Source organism: Bos indicus, chromosome 9, assembly GCF_029378745.1.
Source record: "Bos indicus isolate NIAB-ARS_2022 breed Sahiwal x Tharparkar chromosome 9, NIAB-ARS_B.indTharparkar_mat_pri_1.0, whole genome shotgun sequence".
Taxonomy (NCBI): Eukaryota; Metazoa; Chordata; class Mammalia; order Artiodactyla; family Bovidae; genus Bos; species Bos indicus.
The window spans coordinates 49,480,694-49,496,315 of NC_091768.1; the positions used below are offsets into that span (position 1 = coordinate 49,480,694).

Genomic DNA, 15,622 nt, shown 5'->3' on the forward strand with positions numbered 1-15,622 from the left:
AGAGACACAGATGTATAGAACAGTCTTTTGGACTCTGTGGGAGAGGGCGAGGGTGGGATGATTTGGGAAAGTGGCATCATTGAAACTTGTATATTATCATATGTAAAAACGAATCGCCAGTCCAGTTTCGATGCATGATACAGGATGCTCAGGGCTGGTGCACTGGGATGACCCAGAGGGATGGTATGGGGAGAAAAATGGGAGGGGGGTTCAGGATGGGGAACACATGTATACCCATGGCGGATTCATGTCAATGTATGGCAAAACCAATACAATATTGTAAAGTAAAAAAATAAAAAATAAATAAGAATAAAACAAAAACAAACAGAAAAGATCAGAAAAAAAACGTCCTTAGTTATAGGAATAACTTTTATGGAAAAGAAATCATGATTAAATTGTATGAGAATATTAGTAACTTATTAATATATTTCTTAATGATCAATAAATACCTGAAACTGCTAAAATTACCTTACACTTATTATCTCATTGACTTCTCTCAGCAGCCAATGAGGCAGACACTGTTATCCTAATTTCTCAGATAAGATGATGAGATGCTATGCTGAATGAAGTAACACATTGCCTTTGTTTTTACTCGTGCACTTACAAATAAGACCATGCAAGTGTAGCATCTTGGCTAGCCATGGTCTCATATCACTTTATTTGGATTTATTTTATAGCTTTGGTCCTCTTTGATCTTCATTAGAGAACTGCTTAGTGGGGTTCCATTATTTATCATGTACAAGTAAAGAAGTATTAAAAAACCAATGTTCTTTCTTTAATACAAAAATATGACCAAATACCACCAGTTCATTCTTGGTCTGGAGACAGAAAACTTTTCTGGAAAGGGCCAGATAGTAAATATTTTAGACTTTGTGGGGCTTATGTTTCAGGTACTCACCTGTACTATTGTAGCATGAAAGGAGCCATGGACAATATAGGAACAATTGGGCATGGCTATGTTCCAATAAAACTTTATTTATAAGAACAGGAACAGATGCATTCAACTTGCAGGCTGTAGTGTACCAACCTTTGTTCTAGATTTCCTCATGAGATTTATTTGTGGCAAATGTCTGATGATCCTAAAATGCTATCTTGAGAAACTTTTGGTAGCATTTCACAGGAAATCCTAAAACACAGTGATATGTTGCATAGCCACCAGTATTTGCACCATCTTGTAAAAGAACAGGATAAATTAAGTGTAATTAGCTAGATGTTACCACCATGGACATTTATTTCCAACTTTTATATTACAGACGATATCAACTATGTTATTAGCTAAGGAATCTAGCTCTGGAGCCTATGCCATATTATAAATATTCAGTAAATATTTCAATGTTTTCTCCATTAACTTTTTTTAATTAACTTTATTTTTTAGAACAATTTTGGGTTCACAGCAAAACTGAGCAGGAAGTAGCAAGAGTTCTCATACACCCCCTACCCTGGCACATGCACAACCTCCTCCACCATCAACTTATCTTCCACTGGTGTGACACTTTGGTTTCAGTCTATGAGCTCATGTTGACACATCAGAATCACCTAAAGTCTATTGGTTACATTAGGCTTCACTCTCCATGTTGTACTTTCTATGGGTTTGGACAATGTATCCACCATTATAGTGTCATACAGAAAATTTCACTGCCCTGAAAGCCCTCTCTGCTCAACTGATTCATCCTTCCTTCCCCTTAACCATTGCTAACCATTCATCTTTTCATTGTCTCTGTAGTTTTGTGTGTTCCAGAATGTCATATAGTTGGAATCATATAAGATTGTAGCCTTTTGTAATTTATTGCCTTTTCAGAATAGTTTCTTTCATAATATGTGTTTGAGGTAACTCCCTGCTTTTTCATGGCTTGATAGCTTGTTTTTTTTTTTAGCACTTAATAATATTCCATTGTCTGGATGTACCACAATTTATGTGTACATAACAGCTTTGAACAGATTTTATGTGGACATTAGTTCTCACTTCCTTTGGGTATATACCAAGGAGTGCAATTGCAAGATCAATATTTATTAAACTACTTCAACCTTTCTCCATATAATCTTATGTTATGAAATATGTCTTTTAAAAAAATAAAATGCAGCTTTATTCCTAAATATTGGGAAATAGAATGGTTGTATCTTCTATTGTAGGTAGATAAAAGTCCAGGTAAATATATTTAAAGAATCCTAGGAAGATTATATCCTCTTCCTCTTCTGGCATAGTTTGTTCTCTGGCTGTTACAGGGGCTAACATGTCCCTCTAGAGATCATAAAGTTCAAATGCTGGCTGGGCATGTTTCATCAGTAGAGATTAGATCTCACTGCCAGCCCTTTCATTCTTAGTGATGCCATCCATTGCATTACTTTTCAAAACAATAACTGCCATAGGGCAGGCACTTCTAGTAGTAAATTCAGAGCAGACAAGAGTGAGATGGAGAGAGAGGTTCATAGTGCTGGTTCCTGTTTAGAAAGGACAGCAAAGCTGGGAAGCCTCAGGAGAGGAGGAACCCAGGAATATAGAGAGTGCAAAACTACGGCAGAAGTTGCACACATGCATTACCTCCCGTTTTTTGTGTGCATGTCACGGTGTCCACAGTCACTAGCCTTTTAAGGATACGTGACCACCAAGCTGTCTCCTTTCTGTACACTTTGATCTGGCTAAAAATACACTGTGGGTGACTCAGTAAAGTGTGGTTGCAGTTTAGGAACCCACCGGAACGCTTCGGTATCAGTTCCTATCCAGATCTGTGCTCACATCCCTCTGCCCTTTAGGCTGCAGGTCTCACAGTTTCTGTCTCAATGACTAGTGATGATGTTTGTTTTCCATAATAGTGGGACTTTCTTCAGTTCTCTACACATACTACATACCCATTTACTTTTTTAAATTGTAAAACTAAAATAACTGTTTAAATTTTTTTTCATAGTTCTACTATTATTTTACCATTTCAAATTATTATTATAATTTTTATTCATGACCTGCTGGTCTTTTTTAATCCATTTGCACATGTACCTTTTAATTTTCCTCATTCAAACTTAATTTTAATTATTAGTTACAGTCCATTGCTAAATTATAATTACACTGTATATACAGTTTTATATTCACTGTTTTCCTTAATGAATAGTAAATAGTTTTCATTCTTTCTCCATGATCTTCTCAATGTTAATGTCTGTAAGAGACAGAAGGGAGTTTTTATTCAAGTTCTAATTTTTAGATGCTGTGTAAGTCACTTTGGACTTTTAAATCTTCATAATCTTCTAATATAAGCATTAAATCTCCTTTTGTTAAAAGAGAAAATGAGCATAAGACATGTTAAGCAGCTTCTCAAGGCCATACAGCTAGTAAAAGGTCACACCAGGATTGAAATACAAGCTTATGTTGATAAAATACACAGCATCTTCAGTACTTGACACTGTCACTTTAGCATTAAGCCAACATCAGCTGTTCTTCTTCTTATTGGTTATCCCGCCATTATTGAGTATATTAAATGTTTGAGGCTCGCTCTTATTAAAGATGTGCTAAGTTGCTTCAGTTATGTCTGACTCTGCAACCCCATGGACTGTCATCTACCAGGCTCCTATGTCCATGGGATTCTCCAGGCAAGAATACTAGAGTAGGTTGCCATGCCCTTCTCCAGGGCATCTTCCCAACCCAGGGATTGAACCTGTGTCTATGAAGGCTCCTGACTTAAGACAGGTGGATTCTTTACCACTAATGCCACCTGGGAAGTCCCTTATTAAGGACAGGACTGCTGTAGTGATCATCTTTCTATTATTTTTTCTATTGAAACGTTTACTTAGGGTAAGTTGTCTAAAATAAGATTACGGCACAAATGGCCACATTTTGTGATCTTACCCCATGATCCTATGATGCACTCCAAATGGGTTATCACATTTTGTTGTCATAGCAGACCTACAAAGGATTTTACAAACCTACACCATGTCCTTCTGAATAATTTTATCAAGTTGTATGATGTAAGTTATGATCTGATGTGTGTGTGTCATTTTGAATTTGTTTTACAATTTTAAGGTGTATAAGACCATGTGTTTTACCAGTGAAATTTTTTCTTATCTACAATTACCTCTAAATTATGATTACAAAAACACGTGTTTTACATACCATTTTGTCCGTGCTTTGCTTTGGATGTGCTGCTACTTTCCATTAGAAAAACATGTTCTTCCCTGTGTTTTTTGCTTCACGTGTGACCCTGTGGTCTTTGGCCTCTGTAATTACATATTTAAAATGTTTAATATAAAATATGATTAATATACTGATAACAGAGAGTGACCAGTAAAAGAGCTTAAACAAATTTAACCTTTGGGCACTCCATAAAGTAAAAATGAGGGGGGAAAAAATGATTGAATTCTACCATTCAGAGATAGTGTTGGTGTATGTCCTTCTATTTCTTAAAATGCATTTTACTCCCTTAATTTTCTAATTTCTCTATTTTCTCTACCTAAAGATACAATAGAAAAATAAATGGAAACAATAACATGTAAATAAACACTTAAAGATGTCAGATTTTAAAAGTTTAATCACTGTTCTTTGTGGTGTTTTGTTTTGTTTTGTTTTTTTAGGATTTGTGTTCCAGTGGAACAGGTCCCACTAAGTAAGACTCGGTTATAAGGAAATATTGTTGGTTAAGTTCCTAGTGTGGTGTCATGTACATGGGGACTCTGATAAATAGGATTTTGTTTGATAAATTGCTCATCTTCATAGATCCTTAGTTTATTGGGGATACTGGGAAATATTGAATGCATCAGGACTATGGCCCATTGGTTGATATTTGCCTCTAATATTACTGGTATTACAAATGCCCAGGCCAGTACCTTCAGATGTTAAGTACTATGTTGTTGGTTGTTAAAGCAGCATCTTAGTCTTTTACATTAATGTGATCATTTCAGTAAAAAGCTCTTTTACAACACACTTTGAGAACAAACCTCTTTTTCATTTCTTTAAATTATCTGTATTATGTATGTAATTTTGGGAAAGTTGCCCAAAACTAAAATCTTTTTCTGTTTTAATCTTTTCAAAAGAATCGTTCTGTCTGTTTAAATCTTCTATTTGCAAGTTTCTCTGCCAAATGCTGTTTGGCTTAGAAGTTCAGTTAGCTTGATAGGTGGCAGCTTCTGCTGATTGTCTTTGTAATATGTCCAGAACTGGGATTGAAAAGTGTGCTTACTTGGAAAAGAGGATTGTTACGCATTTTGACTTTGGAAGCTGAGGTAGGTACCTATTTCAACAAGGCTAGCAATCTTTGTCTGAATCCATCACACAAGAATTGCTATTAATACTTCATGGTAGTCTTTGATTACTAAGACTCATATGGAAGTTTGTTTTCAGGGCCTTGCATTCTTTCACTGGATTATTTTTCTCTTATCTGCTTGAAGAAATGCCTTCACTAAGCTGTGGTCCTTTGCTTTTATTAGAAGGTTAACAGAAAAGTCCCCAGTGGAGTAGAGTTTAAAGTTTCATTTTTTCCCTCATAATTGAGGTTGAGTATAATGTTATCCTAGTCACTTGCTGTCTTTGTGTAAGGTTCCAAGTGATAAATTCCAACAAATGAGTTTGTATCCATCTGTCAGAAAATGAAAAATAGATAATTCAACAATCTTTTAACTTATTATCTCAAAAATTGACAGCTAAATTAACTCTTCAATTATATTATTCTGCCTAACTCTAGTGACTGAAAGGTCTAACAATATGTACTTCATTCTAAGAAATTCTTCTGTATAAATGTTTTGTTTTACATATGAAAGTGCAGTAAATTGTGTGTGTGTGTGTGTGTGTGTATCTGTGTGTGTACAGAGAGACAGAAAGAGAAATAGGCAGACTGAAAGCTTTGGTCTGGAATTCAGTTATAACTAACTGCACATTAGTGCATTGTTATTAAGCAGCCAGTATATATTTGATAAATGTACCTTTTTTTATTATTAAGGGAGCATAAGTTATTTCTTATAGGGCTGTGTACCTAACAAACTATAGCTTTATTTTACTGCCTTTTAAATATAGTTTAGCAGTTAGTGTACAGTAGTAAAAAAATTGTAAGTCAGTCTGTTCTAGTTCAGGAAAACATTCAGTCTTTTTTTTTTTTTTGCTACCACTTCATGCCTACCGGGAGAAGGCAATGGCAGCCCACTCCAGTACTCTTGCCTGGAAAATCCCATGGATGGAGGAGCCTGGTGGACTGCAGTCCATGGGGTCGCTAGAGTCAGACACGACTGAGCAACTTCACTTTCACATTTCACTTTCATGCATTGGAGAAGGAAATGGCAACCCACTCCAGTGTTCTTGCCTGAAGAATCCCAGGGACGGGGGAGCCTGGTGGGCTGCCATCTATGGAGTCGCACAGAGTCGGACACGACTGAAGCGACTTAGCAGCAGCAGCATGCCCCACCACCTTGCCAACTAGTTAAAAAAATTCTTTCAATGACTATTCCTTAATTTTGTTTATTTGTTTGCCTTCAAGTTGTTTCATATTTTAGATTTTCTCTCTAGTTGTGCTTCCCCTAAACAATTTTATTGGAGCAACTACTTTTCAGACCATTATTAAGACTAAAAATATGTGTCCGTTTCAAAAAAAAAAAAAACTATAACTCTCAGGCAAATAAATACTTTTCATGCTGAGAATTAAGTTTCCTCTTATATATATAAATGAATTAATTTTGTTTCTCTCCACTTAAATTTAATTAGAACAGAGCAAATTTCATGTTCAAAAGCCATGCTGATGATCTCTGATCATAATGTTGCATGGGTTTCAGTGTACCAATCATCCAAACTTGTGTGTTCATGTACTTAATAGATTTCATGTGCAACTTTGTCTTAAAAGTATTAAAAGCAGTAGGAGGCAGTTGTGTTCCACTCAAGCATGTGTGATGACAGATGGAGAAAATCTTTTCATGTTGACTTTTCAACAGCCATACTCTGCAAGACTTCAAGCTCTTCTTGGCTATTGGGAAATTAAAAGTTGGCGATTCAGCCTTTAATTTTGATCCATCTGCTCAAACTAATGAGACGTCTCATTTGTAAGCTTCTCTTTGCGTTACCAAATGCAAGTACAGCTTTATCATTCCTGTTAATAATTCCCCTCCTCCTGTGTAACTCGCAGAATGGGAAAATAATTGATGCCTTAACCCTATTGAGATTTTTCTAGTTATACAAACTTTGTTACAGTGATAGGAAAAGAAATTAGAAACTGCCTCAGAGGTTATAGCATATTTTTTAAGTTTACTTGTTCTTTTTTCACATTATCAAAATGTTAAGATCCTTACTCAATAGCTTCTTACTCAAAGTCTACCTCCAGTTTCAAGAATAAAAGGTTTTGCAGTATTAAAAAGAAAAAAATAATTTCAACCTTGGATTAATGCTAAACATCAGCTTTTCCTTATTCACATATGTGCCTTTTTCTTCATTATTTGTAAGTTTTTCATAGATATATATGTTTCTAGTAAGAAACCACCTTAAAAATTGACTAATAATTATATATTAATTTATTACTGTCTTAAGGAAATTCTTTGTTTTTTAGCATTATAGTTTATCTAAAAATAATTATGTCCAATTGAAAAAAACTACTTTGCTAACTTTTATAATGGAATTTTTCCATTGACCCTTTGCCTAAAAAGTTTTCTTCCTCCATCTCTCATTCTTGGTACTAATGGTTTTGTCATATCAAATTTGTCTGCGGCATGAATTTTATAGGTAAAGTATTACAGAGCTTCTTTCTTTTCTGCCTTCTTTGCTTCCTCCCTTCCCCAAACTTTGACATCAGCCCCAAGGAATAGAAGAGCAAAATTCATATTCAAGCCCCATTGTGCTTAGTTGCTCATCTGTGTCCAGCTCTTTGCAACCCTGTGGACTGTAGCCTGCTAGGCTCCTCTGTCCATGGGATTTCCCAGGTAAGAATGCTGGAGTGGGTTGCCATTTCCTCCTTCAGAGGATCTTCCCGACTCAGAGATTGAACTCGGATCACCTTTGTCTCCTTCATTGCAGGCAGATTCTTTACCTTCTGAGCCAATCTGAGCAAAATGTATAAGGAGGGGACATTTTAACAATTATGAGCATAAGAATTAAGGACATTTCTCCTTCATCTTTGCTGCTAAAGATGGTAGTACTAAAGAAACATTTTAGGTGTTTTCTAAGTATGAGAAACGCTAAAGGAAGCATTCACTAAACCTCTACCTTTGGGGAAAAGAAAACAAAACCCCTCCCTACCTATGGGAAGAAAACTCTGATGAGTCTGCTATCAAATTGAAATTTCCTTATTCTTCCTTATTTCACAGGCAAAATTAGTTTTTGATACTGTTGAGTTCTATATTTTATGTTTTAATCCGTATTACTAGTGTTCACTTAGATATTTTTTTTTTGTCTTCTCTCTGTATGATTTCCATAGTATATCTGTGTACATTTAGTTAAAATGAAGACTAAAACAGAACATTCTTATATCATAGAAGGAGTTTCTGGTATGACATAATGAAAATGTATCAAAGAGAATTGAATTATAATTATATTTAGAAGTCAAAATTTTAAAATTAGACAGTATAGTTCAGGGAAGTAGTTTTTTAGCACTGTCAGCTGCAAGGTTGATCCTGTGATCACTGTACTGGGTACTTTGGTCATGCCTAACTTAGGAACATGGAAAATGATGTCAGCCGAGGCATTCTGCTCTTTCCCCTGCCAAAGCCAAAGGGAGTTCCAACTAAATATTAAGTCAAAGCAAAACTTGATACATGCTTAATGAAAGTCTGTTTTGTTTTTTTTAAGGCGAAACTCCCTTATGATGGTCACTCACAGCTGGGAATAAAATAATCAAAGGGATTACAAAGAGGTTATAAAGTGGAAGTAGTTGCAAAATGCCAGTTTTTCTTTGTGCTTTTCTTTTCTGGCTCTTGTAATACAAACTCACCTTCCTTGTCTTTACCTTCTAACCTTTTGGGCCATCTTTTTTCATTGTTTGTAGCCTTTAGTGGATCTCTGCTTCATCTTGCTAGACTTCTGGTTGATGTCTTTTGGTACAGAGAAAGCAACAAGTCACCACATATTCAGGACCCCATGGGGCAGGACCTAAGCCTTATACTTAGGTCAAATGATTCCTTCTCTACCTGACTTGTTCCTAGACCCTTTTAAAATTTAGCACTCTTTCTTGTATCATTCCATCCCAGTTATTGACCTTTATGAAATAACTTATATATTTATATTCCTAACCCAGAGCTCTTCCCTGAACTCTAGATCCATATTATCCTGGCTGACCTCTCCTCCTGGATATCACAAATACAGTATTCCAAACCAAGTACATAATTTGCCCCCTCTAAACCAATGGTTATTTCTTCCATTATTCCTTGGTTCAATTCAGTGAATGGCATAACTATAGATAGAGTTCTGTAAAACAGAAACCTAAAAGTCACCCTAGTCAACTCTGTCTCCTGTGTTCTCATTTCTAGTCCATCATTAAGACCTGTTGATTTGACCTGCCTCTTAAGTCTTCTCATTTCTTTCCATCACTTTCTTTTGCACCATCACCTCCAGCACCTAATCCAGGTACCTGTCAGGTCATCCATGACACCTCTTAGCTGCTTTGCCTCTCTTAACTCTTCCTTCTATGTCCATTCTGGCCTTGCTCTAGCTGTTCTGTCCACTGGAGCTGTATCCTTTCAAGGTACAGCTCCAGAATGACACATGAGTACTTAAGGCTCCTTTCAAAGGGCCCAGGGGTCCCTATATTGTTTGGCCATTACCTCTTTTCATTTTCATCACATACGTGTCTTGCCCTCATCTCCCACCTCCCATCTTCCTGGCCTTCTTTCTTTTAGAGATGCTCTTTAACTTGCCCCTGAGCTAGTGTATAACTTGTTCTCTCTGCCTCACACATTCTTCCTTATTCTCCACTTAGTTGTTCTCTACTAAATCCTTTAGATTTCATCTTTCTTAAAGAAGCCTTTTTTTTTTTTTTACCTCTTTCACCTCCCTGTTATGAACTATATAATAACACAATGTATGTCTTCTTCCTCTTTCTTACTATAGATTTACATTTTTCCTGGCTGTTTTTGATTAATAACCACTTTTCAGTAGAAGATCATAAGTCACATAGGAAAGGGGGCATCTCTACTCCGGCTCATAATCATATTATCATGGCCTTACCAGTACCTAGCACACAGCTGGTGTTCACATATTGTGTGACAAATAAGTGAATGGAAGATATGGTAGTCTTTGTAAGTCTTAACTTATTCTTAAAGGATTAGGGAGCAATCAACTTCAAAGAAAATAGTAATTAGATCCACAGTAAGCCGAACGCCCAGGCTGAGGAAAGAACACCTGGAGAAGTGGCATGACATCAAAGATTGCTTTGATTACTTTCTTAGGGAGTTTTTTCCTCCCTGTAGTCTATAAAGATCAATGAAAGAATGCTGGTATTCTCCTTAAAAATATTTTATTACATACATTTATTCTTAATATTATTTCATGTATTTATAGTCTTCTCTGTTAGAAGTACTAAATTATCTCATTTTCTCCTAAAATAAAATGTCCATGTGACTTAGCTGTTTTTCATGATATGGGTAACATTTGTGCCACCAGTTATTTTAAGTTAATATGTTCTTTCTTTTATTTCTACTCATTAAGCCCTAGAGGAGTAACTTTTGAACCCTTTAAAAATTCTACAATTTTAAGAAAGCGAAGTTTCTGAACTATAGTTTACCAAAGGAGTACTCAATTATACTCGAGATTTTATCAGTTTCTTTGTTAGCTTTGTAATGTTTTCTTCATTTGCACAGGGAATACTTTTTGATGAGGAATAGTAGAATTGCATTTTCCTTCATTGTTCTTAAAATTACTTTTTTGCTAAGTCTTCAAGGACTTTTATTACTAAAATAACACATTCTTATAACAATTGAATCAACACAAATATGTGAAAAGAAAAGACTAATGAATTACTGTTGTCTCCTCACCTCTGCTCACTTCAGTGCCTTTGCGCATGAGTGTATTCAGTTTTCTCCTGGTGCATACAGACATATACAGGTATGTACATACCTTTAGGCGTTTGAGTTTTTTAATGTTGGTAATCAGTGGTTTCTGGAATTACAGCACAAATTGTTCAAGCACATGGAACAGTTTGTCTCAGAATGACTTTTAGAAGTTTTCAGGATATAAACTAAATTTTCATCTATCCTTATACAGCCTATAGGTCTTCTGCCAAAAGATCAAAAGAAAAAAAAATGCTGTGTATAATCTTGGAATAAAATTGGAAGTAATACAAGTGGTTTTACTTTTGTGAAACTGGTTTTATTTTTATATGTTGAATCAGTAAAATTTCCTTATAGAAGTTATCACCACCATTTCTATCCATTTTCTCATTCTGTGTCTTCTTTGTTGCCCCTCTTCATATTTAAGTAGAAAAATGTGAAGATAGTACGAGTTTTGCTTTGCCCTCTTATAGGTACTATTATGTTGCTGTTGCTAAGCCGCTTCAGTTGTGTCCGACCCTGTGTGACCCCATAGACGGCGGCCCACCAGGCTCCCCCGTCCCTGGGATTCTCCAGGCAAGAACACTGGAGTGGATTGTCATTTCCTTCTCCAGTGCATGAAAGGGAAAAGTGAAAGTGAAGTCGCTCAGTTATTTCCGACTCTTAGCGACCCCATGGTCTGCAGCCCACCAGGCTCCTCAGTCCATGGGATTTTCCAGGCAAGAGTACTAGAGTCGGGTGCCATTGCCTTCTCCAACTATTACCATATTATTATATAATTTTCCTGTCAGATCTGTATAACTGTAACTATCAGACTTTGCATATATGCTTTTTGCAAGTAGCCAGTGTATAAATGCATGTTTTACATGAAAAGTAAAGTTAGTTAAATTGTATATAATTTGTTACAAATTTTATTATTTGAAAGATTTGATATAGATCCATAGTTGATTTAAATGAAATATTCCAAACTTAGGAAGTGAATTTATTAGGTTATTTGGTAATTTATTGATGTAATTTTTGTAATTGCAATGTTAAATTACAGTAAATGTATAATTATCAGGAAGCATTGACTATTTTGCGGTATTTACTTTTGTCAAATACTCTGTATATTTGGAATTTTCACTAATTCTGTTTGAACAATAATATAAATAATTAAAATAACAGTATAAAATAAAGATAAATGTAAACTATGTTTCATGGTTTAAATTTACATTTTAAACCATGTTTCATAGTTTACATTTATCTTTATTTTATACTATGTTATTTTAATTACTTATATTATTGTTCAAATAACAGTAATGATATAGATTTGGGAAGAAGTAAAACAGCATTTGACTGCTTGTAATCATTTTTCTTTTATGCACCATGGAAAATTCTCCAGACAGTAATTCAGAATATTTTACATTAAATTGTTGGAAGTTAATTTGACAGCTGTTTATTTCATTTTAGAAAATGATAAATTAAATTTCTATTAGCTGGTTTCCAGCTGATATTTGGACTTGGTAGCAGTTGATATTTGGAAGCAGTTGGTAGGTATATTTAATAAGTTTAATTACCACCCCAAGGATTTGTTGACTACATTTTTGTAGCCATCTTTTACAGTATTTTTTTTTCTTTTTAAATTAATTTGTATTGGGGTATGGTTGCTTTAGAATGCTGTGTTAGTATATACTACACAGCAAAATAAATCAGCCATACATGCACATATATCCCCTCCCTTTTGGACTTCCTTCCCATGTTTATTAAAGCTAAGCATAAAATTTTGTGTCCCAGAAATCTGATACAGCTATTTGTGTATTTGCTAAAAGTGCAAAAAAGAGAGCTGAATATTTAAATTCAATGAACCACTGCAAACATTTACTGTCTTTTCTTGTAACTAGGGTTTTTATCAGTTTTTTGTGGTTATTGTTGTAGTAGCATATTTAACGGAGAAGGCAATGGCACCCCACTCCAGTACTTTTGCTTTGAAAATCCCATGGACGGAGGAGCCTGGTAGGCTGCAGTCCATGGGGTCGCGAAGAGTCGGACACGATTAAGCGACTTCACTTTCACTTTTCACTTTCATGCATTGGAGAAGGAAATGGCAACCCACTCCAGTGTTCTTGCCTGGAGAATCCCAGGGACAGGGAAGCCTGGTGGGCTGCCATCTGTAGGGTCGCACAGAGTCAGACAAAACTGAAGCAACTTAGCAGCAGCAGCAGCAGCATATTTAAGTGAGAAGGGATGGGAAAAAAGAAACTATGTCTCTATAGTTAATAGTAAAATATTCTGTTTTTTAAGAGAATAGTATAATAGTGTCAGATCTTATCTTACTTTTTTCTTGGTTTTGTGAATGAGTAGCTAGGAAGTACAGCTCTGACTATATTATGGCAAATAAAGTGAGCATTTCCCACCTGTACCGCGTTCATCACGTTAGTGGCTGCTCTTGAAATATGGTGAGTGACTTAAGTCTTGTGAAGGTATTACTCTACATGCATGCTAGCTAGCCACAGGCTAACTTTATTAAAAACCACACACACACACACACACACATGCGCACACAGAAATAGGAGACACTTAGGTAGGGTACAGACCTTTAGTTTATTCATAGAGCATGGTGTTGGTTGCCCCTTTTTACAGGGTAACATGGTAAGAGCCAGCTACCTCTGTGTACAGGGGTTGCCCCATAGGAATGCTCCAAAATTTATTTATTTATTTATTTTTATTTGATAAATTTAACGCCTTTTATTGCCATACCTCATTTTACTGTGCTTTGCTTTAGTGAACTTTATAGATACATGTTTTTTTTTTGTTTTTTTTTTTTCCTTGTTAATTTTCTGTTTAGTTGATCTATCCATAAGTGTGAGTGGGGTATTAAAGTCTCCCACTATTATTGTGTTATTGTTAATTTCTCCTTTCATACTTGTTAGAATTTGTCTTACATACTGTGGTGCTCCCATGTTGGGTGGATATATATTATATAATTGTTATATCTTCTTCTTGGATTGATCCTTTGATCATTATGTAGTGACCTTCTTTGTCTCTTTTCACAGCCTTTGTTTTAAAGTCTAATTTATCTGATACGAGTATTGTGACTCCTGCTTTCTTTTGGTCCCAATTTGCATGGAAAATCTTTTTCCAGCCCTTCACTTTCAGTCTGTATGTGTCCCCTGTTTTGAGGTGGGTCTCTTGTAAACAACATATGTAGGGGTCTTGTTTTTGTATCCATTCAGCAAGTCTTTGTCTTTTGGTTGGGGCATTCAACCCATTTACGTTTAAGGTAATTACTAATAAGTATGATCCCGTTGCCATTTACTTTATTGTTTTGGGTTCGAGTTTATACACCATTTTTGTGTTTCCTGTCTAGAGAATATCCTTTAGTATTTGTTGGAGAGCTGGTTTGGTGGTGCAGAATTCTCTCAGCTTTTGCTTGTCTGAAAAACTTTTGATTTCTCCTTCATACTTGAATGAGATCCTTGCTGGGTACAATAATCTGGGCTGTAGGTTATTTTCTTTCATCATTTTAAGTATGTCTTGCCATTCCCTCCTGGCTTGAAGAGTTTTTATTGAAAGATCAGCTGTTATCCTTATGGGAATTCCCTTGTGCGTTATTTGTTGTTTTTCCCTTGCTGCTTTTAATATTTGTTCTTTGTGTTTGATCTTTGTTAATTTGATTAATATGTGTCTTGGGGTGTTTCTCCTTGGGTTTATCCTGTTTGGGACTCTCTGGGTTTCTTGGACTTGGGTGATTATTTCCTTCCCCATTTTAGGGAAGTTTTCAACTATTATCTCCTCAAGTATTTTCTCATGGTCTTTCTTTTTGTCTTCTTCTTCTGGAACCCCTATGATTCGAATGTTGTAGCGTTTGATATTGTCCTGGAGGTCTCTGAGATTGTCCTCATTTCTTTTAATTCGTTTTTCTTTTATCCTCTCTGATTCATTTATTTCTACCATTCTATCTTCTAATTCACTAATCCTATCTTCTGCCTCTGTTATTCTACTATTTGTTGCCTCCAGAGTGTTTTTAATTTCATTTATTGCATTATTCATTATATATTGACTCTTTTTTATTTCTTCTAGGTCCTTGTTAAACCTTTCTTGCATCTTCTCAATCCTTGTCTCCAGGCTATTTATCTGTGATTCCATTTTAATTTCAAGATTTTGGATCAATTTCACTATCATTATTTGGAATTCTTTATCAGGTAGATTCCCTATCTCTTCCTCTTTTGTTTGGTTTGGTGGGCATTTATCCTGTTCCTTTATCTGCTGGGTATTCCTCTGTCTCTTCATCTTGTTTAAATTGCTGAGTTTGGGAGTCCTTTCTGTATTCTGGCAGTTTGTGGAGTTCTCTTTATTGTGGTGTTTCCTCGCTGTGTGTAGGTATGTGGAGGTGGCTTGTCAAGGTTTCCTGGTTAGGGAAGCTTGTGTCGGTGTTCTGGTGGGTAGAGCTGTATTTCTTCTCTTTGTTCAGTCGCGCTATGGGGAGGGAGGGAGGGATGCTGCAAACAAATGACACTGGCGTGTGCTCGCAGTGCCTCAGCCACACTGGGTCTGCCCCCGCTCACGGCGAGTGTAGCCTCCCTGCCCACACTGCTCAGGCTCTAGGTTGTTCCGCCGGGAACAATCCGAGGCTGGGCCTGGGTTGCATGCACCTCCCAGGTCCAAGCTGCTCAGGTTCAGGCACTCAGGTAGTCCTCAGAGGCGCAGACTC

At 36.0% G+C, this 15,622-nt stretch overlaps 1 protein-coding gene across 1 annotated transcript in view; it reads left to right on the forward strand.

The window, feature by feature from the left end:
* The window catches only part of ASCC3 (activating signal cointegrator 1 complex subunit 3), a 336,073-nt gene that overhangs the window by 144,515 nt on the left and 175,936 nt on the right, over positions 1–15,622 (forward strand). The window lies entirely within an intron of this gene.